Genomic DNA, 12,549 nt, shown 5'->3' with positions numbered 1-12,549 from the left:
CTGCACACAGGAAATATGTCGTTCTGGTTAAGTGAAACTGAACTTTGTACATAATTGGCTGCAGAGCCGCCGTTCCTCCCTGCGGCTGTATGGTGTTTCCCTTCAGTGGCATCTCTTTCATTAGAGCAGCCCGCAGACCTGCTGCTGCATGTCTGCATGTCTGCTGCATGTTTGCTGCATGTCTGCATGTCTGCTGCTGCATGTCTGCATGTCTGCTGCTGCATGTCTGCTGCTGCATGTCTGCTGCTGCATGTCTGCATGTCTGCTGCTGCATGTCTGCTGCATGTCTGCATGTCTGCTGCTGCATGTCTGCTGCTGCATGTTTGCTGCATGTCTGCTGCATGTCTGCTGCTGCATGTCTGTTGCATGTCTGCTGCTGCTGCATGTCTGCTGCATGTCTGCTGCTGCATGTCTGCTGCATGTCTGCTGCTGCATGTCTGTTGCATGTCTGCTGCTGCTGCATGTTTGCTGCATGTCTGCTGCATGTCTGCTGTTGCATGTCTGCTGCTGCTGCATGTCTGCTGCTGCTGCATGTCTGCTGCTGCATGTCTGCTGCATGTCTGCTGCTGCTGCATGTCTGCTGCATGTCTGCTGCATGTTTGCTGCATGTTTGCTGCATGTTTGCTGCAGGACTGTTTTCATTTTGTCTTCCTGCCACAGATGATGTCATAAAAGGGGGAATTTTTGTAGCCATGTGAGTCTGTGCAACACATTTTTAATCTCCCGAAACAAAAGACGACACGAGATGTGTTCAGAGGCAGCCGATAAACTCTGTGCAGTGTGTGTGTGTGTGTGTGTGTGTGTGTGTGTGTGTGTGTGTAAAATAATCCCTCAGGGTCAGAGTGTGTGGTGTTTCCTCAGGGAAAGCTAGGAGGCTGTACAGTTATCTCCTGTGGTGTCACTCTGAACTATACAACCTACTACCTCACCCTGCGGAGCACTGGGCGAGCCTTCCAAACTGTGTCACAGCATCTGGAATCTGATGCAGCATTCACGCAGCACTGACCCGATGGCCCAGCTCGGCACAGATCATGTCACGTGGCCCGACCATCCCACTTTGGGTGGGGTCGCTGCGTAAAGCTGAGGCACGTGGGAGAAGTTTGGTCGTCGTGGGAACAAGGAAAGAAATGACAGACGGCAATCGAGTCGGACAAGTCTCGTCTCTCCAGTCACAACCTGTTACCTGTCAGAGAAAATGACACGCCGAGCTCCAACTCTTTTACAGGCGCTGCATTTGCCAGGAAGACACATACCTATAGATACGAGCTTGTGCAGCCAGTCACCACAAGTTCGGATCTACGGGTTTGTGGCAGCTGGCGTCAAGACGAGAGCCAGAAAAACACGAAGCCACCTGAAGACTGAGCGCAGCCACACAACGACAGAACAGAAGCATCGCCGGCCCGAGTTCAGTCTGTTTGAAAATGTCTGAAAGAAATTTGATTTATACTGAATTATTATTTCAGCGTGGCTCTGAAATGTTAAAGCAGGCAGGCCGAGCACATGACATGAGACAGACGCCGTGTTCGTGTGACCTGCTGATCAGTCGGCATTCTTCTGAGGTCCACATTTATTTTCCAAATGTCACAGAAAAATCCAGCGTGTGTGTGAGGACGTGAAAAGACGTCAGCCGCTGATGACCGAGGCAGGAAATAAAATGTGTGCTTCACAAATTTAAAAAAATTAATTCATTAAAAAAAACTAAATGATCAAACACAAAGTGAAACAACGACTGGAGGCAAAAATTCTAAATCAAACTAAATCAGTTTGAATTTTTTTTTAAAAAAAGCGTGGCTTCAAAAAACCTTCTGTGCATTTATCTGCTAAATAAAATCATGCATTCATCGCGAGCGGATTCTAAACTACAGAAAAATCTGAAAGTATAATAAATCGCCAACATACCAGCTGCAAACACGCAGCCTGTCGTCAGGTGGAGTCAGGCTGGAGGAGGCGAGCAGGCCGGCTTCAGCTCGAACCTTCAAAGAACAGACACAGATCATCACACACTGACCGTGAACACAACACAGAGGCTGACACTGACGCACACACACACTCACACACAAACACGTGGTGATCCGAGCACACACCTTAAAACACAGAAAATACTAAAAAACTACAAGCACCACGACAACGACTGAAAAACAACAAATAAGAAGCCAAAGTCAGGCGGTCTCGTCCCCCGTTCTCCCCGTTACGCCCTCCTAACCCGCTGTCCGGTGCCCATTTTTTCCGGCGTACAAAAACCTCAAAATCGGTACGGCAAGAGAGAAATGGCAAAAGGTTGAATGCGGTAAGATCTGGATGAGGAGGAGTCGCAGCAGCGCAGGGCTGGCTACAGAAAAAGTGTGTTTGTGACCGAGCAAAGGAAAGGGTGGTGTTTCTTTTTTTCTTTTTTTTTTTTGGTGCTTCATTCTGCTTGGCTTTTTTGGATCCCAGCAGGATCCTTGGCTGCATCTCCTGTCTCTTCTTAGAGCTGCCAAAAATTTGGACATATCCCTTTGTCTTACACTCTGTTGCATCAAATCAAATTGAGAGATGAGAAAAGATAATAATTTAAAACGAGACAAGGAAAAAAAGGGGGGAAAGAAAGGAAGGAAGGAGCCGGCCAACAAAAAGTGGAGTTATTAAAGAAAAGGGCACAGCATGAGTGAGAGGAGAGAGGAGAGGAGGAGAGAGGAGAGAGGAGGAGAGAGGAGGAGAGAGGAGGCTTAGCAGCTGAATGCAAGAAACAAAAATTCATTTAAAAAAAAGGGAAGAAAAAGATTTCTCGTCTGAATTTTTTCATGTTATCTCCAAAGAAGCTTGAGCTGCAGAACGTTTCTTCTCTGCTGCTACAAACAGCAGCCGAAGCCTTTTCCAAGCTCTGCCACGTAGTGAGAGAGGAGAGAGGGAGAGAGGGAGAGAGGGAAGCAGACACTTTTCCTCTCTCCAAAATGGCTGAGGGCCGGGAGCAGAGCTGGAGCCCCCGTCCCGCTCAGGGGAGGGCTGAGGCCATTCAGGCAGAGCATCTCTCCCCGTCTCCCCTCTCCTCTGCTCGCTCTGCCCTTTGTCCCGTTAGTCGTGTTTCAGCCCGGGCGAGCGGCGCACAGCTGTGCTGTCGGTCCATGAGAAACTGGACCTGGCCCGGCGAGCAGGGAAAGCTCACACGGCTTATTGTGCCCGACATGGCCACGTCTGATCTGCACACTGTTGTTACCGTGAGTCACTCAACGTTTCACATTTATACAAGACAAGGAGAATTATTATTTTATCTTTGGCTGCTTGTTGTTTCAGCGTCGCATGCCAACATTTCATATTTAAAGTATTTTCAGGACATAACATGGTCGCTCTGACAGCCAGTGTGCTGTTTAATGTGTGTGTGTGTGTGTGTGTGTGTGTGTGTGTGTGTGTGTTCAGCTATATTTCTAAACTCCTGATTAAATAAAGAAGTGATGCAACCGGCTGAGATTATTTTATATGAGCACATCCTGGTTTTTCCCATTTTTAAAGGCGGGGGAAGTCCGCGCTCACACACTCCATCGTGTTGTTCTTCCTTTACAGCAACAGGCTCTGTGTGTCACACACTGCACTGCTTGTTCTGTGTGTGTGTGTGTGTGTGTGTGTGTGTTTACTGTTTTCATTTGTAAAATATTTCCAGCCTTCATCTGAGACATGAACACACTGATGCGGTGACCTGCACCGGCTCGAATATTTCAGATTGATCTGAGTCGGCCTCCAGCAGGGCGTCGTCTGATCGACCCTGATGACCTCTGCAAGAACAATAATCTAATGTGTGTGTGTGTGTGTGTGTGTGTGTGAATCCTCCTTTCTGTTGTCTGTGTTCTCACCACTTGAATCTAAATGAACAGATTTGACTTTCAGCATGTGGCGGTGCCGAAGAGACAGCAGAGCGACCGACCCCAGAACCAGAACAAGGTGACCCGTTAAAGCCCGACAGAACCCGAGACAACCCAGATGAAGAGCGACATTGACAAGTTTGGTCTGATTCCCGCCTCCTGTGAACGCGACATAGTGACTAATAATTAACCGGCTCGGTTAATGATTAGTTAGTTAGTTGAGAAACTTTGTGAGAGACTTCTTGCTGCAGTGTCGGGCGTAGTCTCCGTCCTCCACCCTAAATGTTGCATGTGCTCCACCTTTAATAAACGGCAGCTCGCCTGAGCGCGATGACCTTTAAAAGCCGATACAGCTCCAACGTCTTCAAACATCGTCAGGACTCTTCACGTTTCCAGCTCGGCTGTCTCTGCTCGCCGCCTCTAACCACACTCACACTTCGACCTTCAGACACTGTGTCGCTGACAACACGAGCTCATCTCCTGCATCACGAGCTGAATTTATTATTTCATGTTCTGTTCTGAAGATGCTGAATGTTCATTTCACAGCCAAGTTTTAAATTGAAACTACACTTGAAATTATTATTATTAAATTATTTTCATTCTGGATTCACCTGCAGATTTTTTTCTCAATAAATCTGTAAAAAACTAAAAATAAATAAATTTAAAAAACGGTCCAGAACCAGAGTGTGAATGTTTCTCCTGTCAGAACATTCGGACCTCTCTGCTTCAAACTTCAGTGATCGTCGAGTCCTGACGGATAAAAATCAAATCACCTCTCGATAGTTTTGGGCTCGTCAGCTGATCGTGGAAACAAATCAATGAAAAAATACAAAAATATGAAGAACCATGAATTTATGACCAGAACCACAGGTCCACTTCCTCTTCCTGTCTGTGACTCAGTGAAGTCAAAAGGAACCGACGACAGCTCTGATCACGTTCTTCAACAGAACCATCTGATTTAAAACCAGAACCAGAAACGGTTCTTTACAGGAGAACCATTAAACGGTTCTTTACAGGAGAACATTAAACGGTTCTTTACAGGAGAACTGTTCTTTAAGAACATTTTTGATGGACTTCTTTGTTGGTTCCAGTGAGCACCAACAGGTTTTTAGTGTGTACTGTATGATAGTAATTTTGATAAATCACTTCTTTGGTATTTCTGTGTTTGTGTTCACAGCTGAGTCAGAGCTGCAGGAAGTTTAAACTAAACTGGAAAAAGACGTCAGACAGAACCAGTGTCCGTCATGAACTCTGAGTGTGTCCGTCATGAACTGAGTGTGTCCGTCATGAACTCTGAGTGTGTCCGTCATGAACTCTGAGTGTGTCCGTCATGAACTCTGAGTGTGTCCGTCATGAACTCTGAGTGTGTCCGTCATGAACTCTGAGTGTGTCCGTCATGAACTCTGAGTGTGTCCGTCATGAACTCTGAGTGTGTCCGTCATGAACTCTGAGTGTGTCCGTCATGAACTCTGAGTGTGTCCGTCATGAACTCTGAGTGTGTCCGTCATGAACTCTGAGTGTGTCCGTCATGAACTCTGAGTGTGTCCGTCATGAACTCTGAGTGTGTCCGTCATGAACTCTGAGTGTGTCCGTCATGAACTCTGAGTGTGTCCGTCATGAACTCTGAGTGTGTCCGTCATGAACTCTGAGTGTGTCCGTCATGAACTCTGAGTGTGTCCGTCATGAACTCTGAGTGTGTCCGTCATGAACTCTGAGTGTGTCCGTCATGAACTCTGAGTGTGTCCGTCATGAACTCTGAGTGTGTCCGTCATGAACTCTGAGTGTGTCCGTCATGAACTCTGAGTGTGTCCGTCATGAACTCTGAGTGTGTCCGTCATGAACTCTGAGTGTGTCCGTCATGAACTCTGAGTGTGTCCGTCATGAACTCTGAGTGTGTCCGTCATGAACTCTGAGTGTGTCCGTCATGAACTCTGAGTGTGTCCGTCATGAACTCTGAGTGTGTCCGTCATGAACTCTGAGTGTGTCCGTCATGAACTCTGAGTGTGTCCGTCATGAACTCTGAGAGTGTCCGTCATGAACTCTGAGAGTGTCCGTCATGAACTGAGAGTGTCCGTCATGAACTCTGAGAGTGTCCGTCATGAACTGAGTGTGTCCGTCATGAACTCTGAGAGTGTCCGTCATGAACTCTGAGTGTGTCGTCACGTGCACGAGGACGACATGCTGTAAATGTGCGCAGGTCGGATCAGTGTGTCTTTGTTCAGCAGCTGTATTTATTACTGTACATTTTCATTCAGGTGTGCTCGTACGTCTTTGCTTCTTAATGTTTCAGTCCATTCTTTCCCCTCTCCACCCTCTCCACCCTCCCTCCGTCATCTCACCCATCTCTTGCAGTTGCTTGTCCCTCGCTGTTCCCTCCTCTCGCTCCCCCCATCAAATATTCTGCTCACGCACAACTGCGGCACCCTTTCTCCAGTCCTCCCCATTAATCCACACCACAGACATCTTGGCCCACTGTCTCGTCTCAGAGTCTGACGGTGCCTCAGCGTTTTTCACAGGCCGTGAGGCCGAACATGCCGTTCACTGTGCACACACACTTGTAGTATATCACACCCACTGAATACCGCTGATTAGAAAACGTAAGACGCCACCGTGCACGCCAAAGGAAAGGTCATATGAGGATAAGAGGCACTCCACCACACACACACACAGAGTATATAACCTGTATGTTCAGCCATGCAGCACAAGCGGATGGCGAGCCTCAGCCGGGTCGGGCCGGCTCCGGATGCTTTTTAAAGACGCTGGCTTCGAGTCAGAAAACAACTGTTCTGCTGCGTCCTGACAAAATCTGAGTTCATGATGCGACTGCTGAATTTAGTTTTTTTGTGTTTGTTGTGAAGAAAAAAGCACATCTAAATAAAGATCTGACACATTTAAATAAATGAGATTATTACTGGACTGTTCTCTCTGGTCATTATCTTCACAGTCACGGTCCTCATGCTGGACGTGCTGCAGTACTGTGACAAAGTCAAAGAATCCGTTCTGGGTGGCACGCGGCGTCTTAAGGAGCCGGAGAAGGAGCGAGCACAATGACATAGCAGGGGTAAGGCTGCAGGAAGGAGAATACCATCTAATTACTGTATTAATTACTTAATTTCTATTCATCTGCAGGATCCACTGGCTTGTACTAATCACTTTAAGAATGCAGCCAAATGCTGAATATTAACACGTCTTCCATGACAGGAGGAAGAGTGCGGATGGAGGAAGAGCCTCAAACCAGAGCTCGACATCTGGAAAGAGCTTTTCTTTCTCTCTTGGTTTTGTGCTTAATGTTGGCACAGCGGCAGAATGTAGACAGGTGGAAACAGTTTGATGATGAGGACGATGAGTTTACATTCCTTATCTGAAATAAGGATCCAGAGATATTTTCCAGCAGTGTTTCAAACTAGCCCACCGAGCCTCATCAGCCACCCTCCTCCTGCCATTTCAGAGCCTTGTTCCCTCCCCTCCTCCTCCCTCCTCCTCCCTCCTTCTCTCCCATTCATTCAGTTTAATTTTGAACTCTGCACTGGTAGACAGGCAGAGAGGGTAGCTCCATGGTTACCTGGCACCAGGCCATCTCATTACACTGCCAATTGATTCTGGCCTGCCGCCATGTCCGCTGCCTACCTCCCCCCGCACCCCGCACCATCCACCATGCACCATGCACCATCCTCCATCCACCATCATCCATCCACCATCCTCCATCTCTGCACCCCAGACTGTCTGCAGCAAACGGAGGTTTCAGAACACACAGGAAGGAAAGAGGCTTCGCTCAGCGTAAAACCTGCAACGCTCGAGCCCCCAAACAGCAACGAGTCCAACATTTACACACTTACTGTCACCTGATCGTCTCATTAAAAATGAAATATGCATCCTGTTCGGGTAAATAAGAATTTTTGTCTGAGTGAAAACAATTAAAAAAAATAAAGAGACGAAAGTATTCAGCAGAAAATTAAACAGTCAGACGTGTTTGAACAGATCAAGAATAACTATAATTTATAAAATGTTTAAGTGTTCAAAAAGTGAAATATATTTCTGTATAAATAAATAAATATTATTATAATTATTATTATTTTGTGTTTGTTTGATTTCAGTTGGAATTTTATCATTTGATTTTTTAGTTTTTTTTTAAAGTCAGCTCCACGTGAAACAAAACACATCGTGACATGTGACTCTCACCACGTTTATCAGTTTATCATGTTTGCATTGTGCAAATCATGATTTCAATATTAAAGGTCGAGTGTGTCTGATCTTTATATCATTCATGTTTAATCACCTGAAAATCACACTCGTTATGTTTTTGTTCGACGCCACAGGTACAGCTCAGCTCAGTACAATACAGTACAGTACAGTACAATACAGTACAGTACAGCTCAGTACAATACAATACAATACAGTACAGTACAGCTCAGTACAATACAGTACAGTACAGTACAGTACAGCTCAGTACAATACAATACAATACAGTACAGTACAGTACAGTACAGCTCAGTACAATACAATACAGTACATTACAGCTCAGTACAGTACAATACAATACAGTACAGTACAGCTCAGTACAGCACAATACAATAAAGTACAGTACAGTACAATACAGTGCAGAGCAGAACAGTGCAGTACAGTGCAGTACAGTATAGTGCAGTGCAGAACAGTGCAGTATAGTACAGTATAGTACAGTATAGTGCAGTACAGTACAGTACAGTACAGTATAGTGCAGTACAGTACAGTACAGCTCAGTACAGTACAGTACAGTACAGTACAGCTCAGTACAGTACAGTACAGTGCAGAGCAGTATAGTGCAGTGCAGAACAGTGCAGTGCAGTACAGCTCAGTACAGTACAGTGCAATACAGTGCAGTACAATACAGTACAGTACAGTGCAGTACAGCTCAGTACAGTACAGTGCAGTGCAGAACAGTACAATACAGTACAGTACAGTACAGTGCAGTACAGCTCAGTACAGTACAGTACAGTGCAGTGCAGTATAGTACAGTATAGTGCAGTACAGTACAGTACAGTGCAGTGCAGAACAGTACAATACAGTACAGTATAGTGCAGTACAGTACAGTACAGTATAGTGCAGCACAGTGCAGTACAGTACAGTGCAGTATAGTACAGTACAGTATAGTACAGTACAGTATAGTACAGTACAGTATAGTGCAGTACAGTACAGTATAGTACAGCTCAGTACAGTACAGCACAGCTCAGTACAGCACAGTACACTACAGTACAGCTCAGTACAGTACAGCTCAGTACAGTACAGTACAGTACAGCTCAGTACAGCTCAGTAGAGTACAGCTCAGTACAGTACAGTACAGTTCAGTACAGTACAGTTCAGTACAGTACAGTACAGTACAGTACAGTACAAGCGAGTTGGGTTGCATTAAACCTCGACTCTCTAAATCCTTCACTGAACCTTTAAGTATGAGCGAGATGCTCATTTGGACTCTGGACGTCCATCTGTGACCCTGAGTATCAGTTACAGTCAATTTCAGTGAAGTTGAACGTTGGCGCCATCAGTCGCACGGAGGAAGTGACCACGTTCCCTGGAGGCGTCTCCCAGCTCTCCGTTTGTCTCCCAGACTTTTAAAGGCCGTCTGCTATCAGCCTCAGCCTTCCATACCACAGCAGGTTCAAACAGAATCCGTGCAGGGCGTTCCGAACATCCACAGTGTGCTTCAAATCATTTAGTGTAGCCCGGAGCCGAACAAGTGCGGATCGATGTGTAATGAGTCATCTGTCAGTGTCGGGCGGGTCCAGCTCAGACTTCATCTTACACAGCATCTGTTTACAGTAGGTGTGACTCCTGCTGCTGCTGCTGCCAGATGCCGAGGTCGTGGCCTCGGGGTCACCGGGGATTTGAAGGGATCAGGAGTCAGAGGGATCATCACGCCAGATGACAGTCTGCGCCCTCAGTGTCCCACAATGCAACAGTCATCCACTCACACTGCAGGCAAACATGGAAAAGGCTGAACATCGCAGAGACGTTCCTCTAATGTATACAAAGAAGGGTGTAACCTGCACACAATACCAATATCCAACGCACCCCTATCGGGTTTTTACTTCATGAGCCCGTCTCCTCTCCAGAATCCAGCTTCCTCCTTTTGCTTAGTTTGGTGCCGAGGTCAGAGCCTGAATAAACTCCACATCAGGGCTGTGCAACATGAAAGCATGCACGTGGATCCAAGGAGATTTCTATTCATCAGCGTAAAATACGGAACATAATGCAAGCAGGTTCAACAGATCCAAACAGCCGGATGTGACGCTGATCACAGCGGTCAAACTTAAATTTAATCCAGGCGTTCATCTCGTGACGATCGTCATTTGAACGTTACGGATGCTGCACTGCTGTGTGCTGACGTGGAGCATGAAAAAATAAAATCTAAAAATAAAACAGAATCAGAACTTACGGAGGTTTTCACCTCGACCTCTGCAGCTCCAGCAGCTTCCTCGGCCGCCATTTTCCCAATGCTGGGGCCCCCTCCCCTTCAGCAACGGAGACAAAATGGCGCTGAGTGTCCAACAAGTGTTTGGACCGCTCTGCGTGAAACCATCCGGGTCCTCACAGCACGCGGACTTCAGCCTGAACTGACACTGATGGACTCACATAGAAAGAGGAAGAGGCACGGCACGCCACAAACCTCTAACCAACGTCAAACAGAACGAGACGTTAACGAGGAATCACGGAGGTCACGGCTGCTGCAGATGATGGTGTAATGTCATAAGAAATATTAATATATATAATATAAGATCAACTTGATCACACGGTTACAGTCAAACAATAAAAACATCATGCTTCATGAGACAGAAGATATAAATACAAAAACATTAAATCAGGAAATCCATAAATTCATTCATTGAATTTACAGATCTCTGTATTGTGATAGGTATCGTTATCTGGATCTATTTGATTTATATTTTACTATGAACTGAATATAATCTGAATATATTCAGCATCACTCTCACACAGCGGATCAAATCCAGCTCAAACTAAATGTCTGTTTTTTTTATTAAAGAAATGATTGTTTTCACCGTCAGATAAATTAGGAGCAGTTCAATCTGCTGCGTTAGTTTCACCATATACTGCTTTCTTTTCTTTTTATAAGTAAAATCTATTTTTACATTTATCCCTGCACACGCTGGCTGCAGAGACGTTACGGAGGAAGCTCATAAAGCAGGAGCTTTAAAATATGAAGCTCGTGCCTCCAAATATCTGGACCAGGTCATCGTCAACTTAAAGTCTCGTTAATTATGAATAATAATCATCGAGTTTATGCAGACAATAAACTCATGATGGACATCATCGCTCAGGACACACACATCAGGTGGCATCCACCCATCCATCCAGCTTAAAGCAGACAGACGCTCCATCGTTTTGTTTCTGTATGAATCTACATTCATGTTCTCAAACACAAACTGAATCCAGCCGAGTCATCACGGAGCTCGTCTGTTCATGGAGCCGGCTCCGTGATTCAAACAGTGACGAGGATTCTGATGACCTGCATGAAATAAATGAAACACACCCACACACACACACACACACACTGTTCATACAGACAGCACTGACGTGACTGTGTTAATTACATGTACATCAGTAAAGGAGAGTCAGCGAGGAGGTTTTCCAGTACGAGTCTGTCTCTCCACAAACTGAGGATCGGATCAGAGATGGGCCTCCCCACTTCGGGGCCCCTTTCCTGTACATGCACACGGGTTGTTTAAGGACACAGTGAACCAGGCTACCCGATCTAGGGAAGGGGCCAGGCAGGGGGAACAGTGACGGGACGGCCAAGTGGAAGAAACTCTCATGGAATCCAAAGAGCTCGAGCTGCTGGCTGAATGCTGGAGGGAGCCGGAGGAGAGAGCGCCGGGATTGGCTGCTGTAAAAAAGAGAGGCGGAGCTCTCCTCCTTCACCAGGAGGAGAGTCGGAGAGATTTATGGAGTCCGCCAGCAAAAAAAGAGAGAATAAAGGTGGCCTGCAAGTGTCTTCAAATGTGGCATTTTCTTAAAGTGCAGTTCATCTTTGTTCTCCACACTCAGAGCGGCGCCGGTTCTGTCGGTGCAGGTTTAGATGACGGCCCATCACACCTGCATTCTGCCCCACAGAGCGTCTCCCATTACCCCCTTCTCTGCTTTCTCCCCCCTTGTTACCTTGTCTCCCCCTCTCCTCTCCTTTCTGTGTGAGTGTGTCTGGGTCCTGCTGGAGAGGCTTTGTCTGTGAACACTGGAGCCCCGCACCGACCCACGGGGGCCAGATCCATGAATACCCGCACTGTGAGGGCCGCTCTTTCTCTTCACACCACTTTCTCTACTGGAATGCCTGAGCAGTGAGGTAAGGAAGACGTGCACACACACACACACAAGCATACAGTACCAACACACACATTTTCTCACTTTCTCTGCTTCATGCGCACACACACACACACACACACACACATCCAACACTCTACACACACACTGAGTGAGTCATGCGGTGATGAAAAGCCAGTGTTTTGTGTGTGAACCCTCTCACCCTGGACTCACATCCTGAGAGCCTTTCTCCTCCATCAGTCCCTGCCAAGCTCTCCCTCTAATTAAAGACCATCGGGTCCAATAGCATGAGCCCAGCCCCCCCCAGAACATGCCCCATCCCCGGCCCATAGAGGTCCTGAGCGGAGTAGAGTCTGTGTGGAATGTGAATGACTGTGGTGATTAACAACTTCTCAGGGTTTCTAATTCC

General features: G+C 46.6%; 1 long non-coding RNA gene across 1 annotated transcript; it reads left to right on the top strand.

The window, feature by feature from the left end:
• Positions 1 to 1,967: 1,967 nt before the first annotated feature.
• On the top strand, positions 1,968 to 7,828 carry LOC113744421 (uncharacterized). The gene is made up of 3 exons (XR_003461512.1): positions 1,968 to 3,194; positions 3,859 to 6,894; positions 7,035 to 7,828. It is a non-coding gene; the product is annotated as an uncharacterized LOC113744421 (long non-coding RNA).
• Positions 7,829 to 12,549: the final 4,721 nt, after the last annotated feature.

This window comes from Larimichthys crocea, chromosome XXII, assembly GCF_000972845.2.
Source record: "Larimichthys crocea isolate SSNF chromosome XXII, L_crocea_2.0, whole genome shotgun sequence".
Classification (NCBI taxonomy): domain Eukaryota; kingdom Metazoa; phylum Chordata; class Actinopteri; family Sciaenidae; genus Larimichthys; species Larimichthys crocea.
Note: the sequence above shows the minus strand (reverse complement) of the source record. Positions and strands in the feature narration are given on the sequence as shown.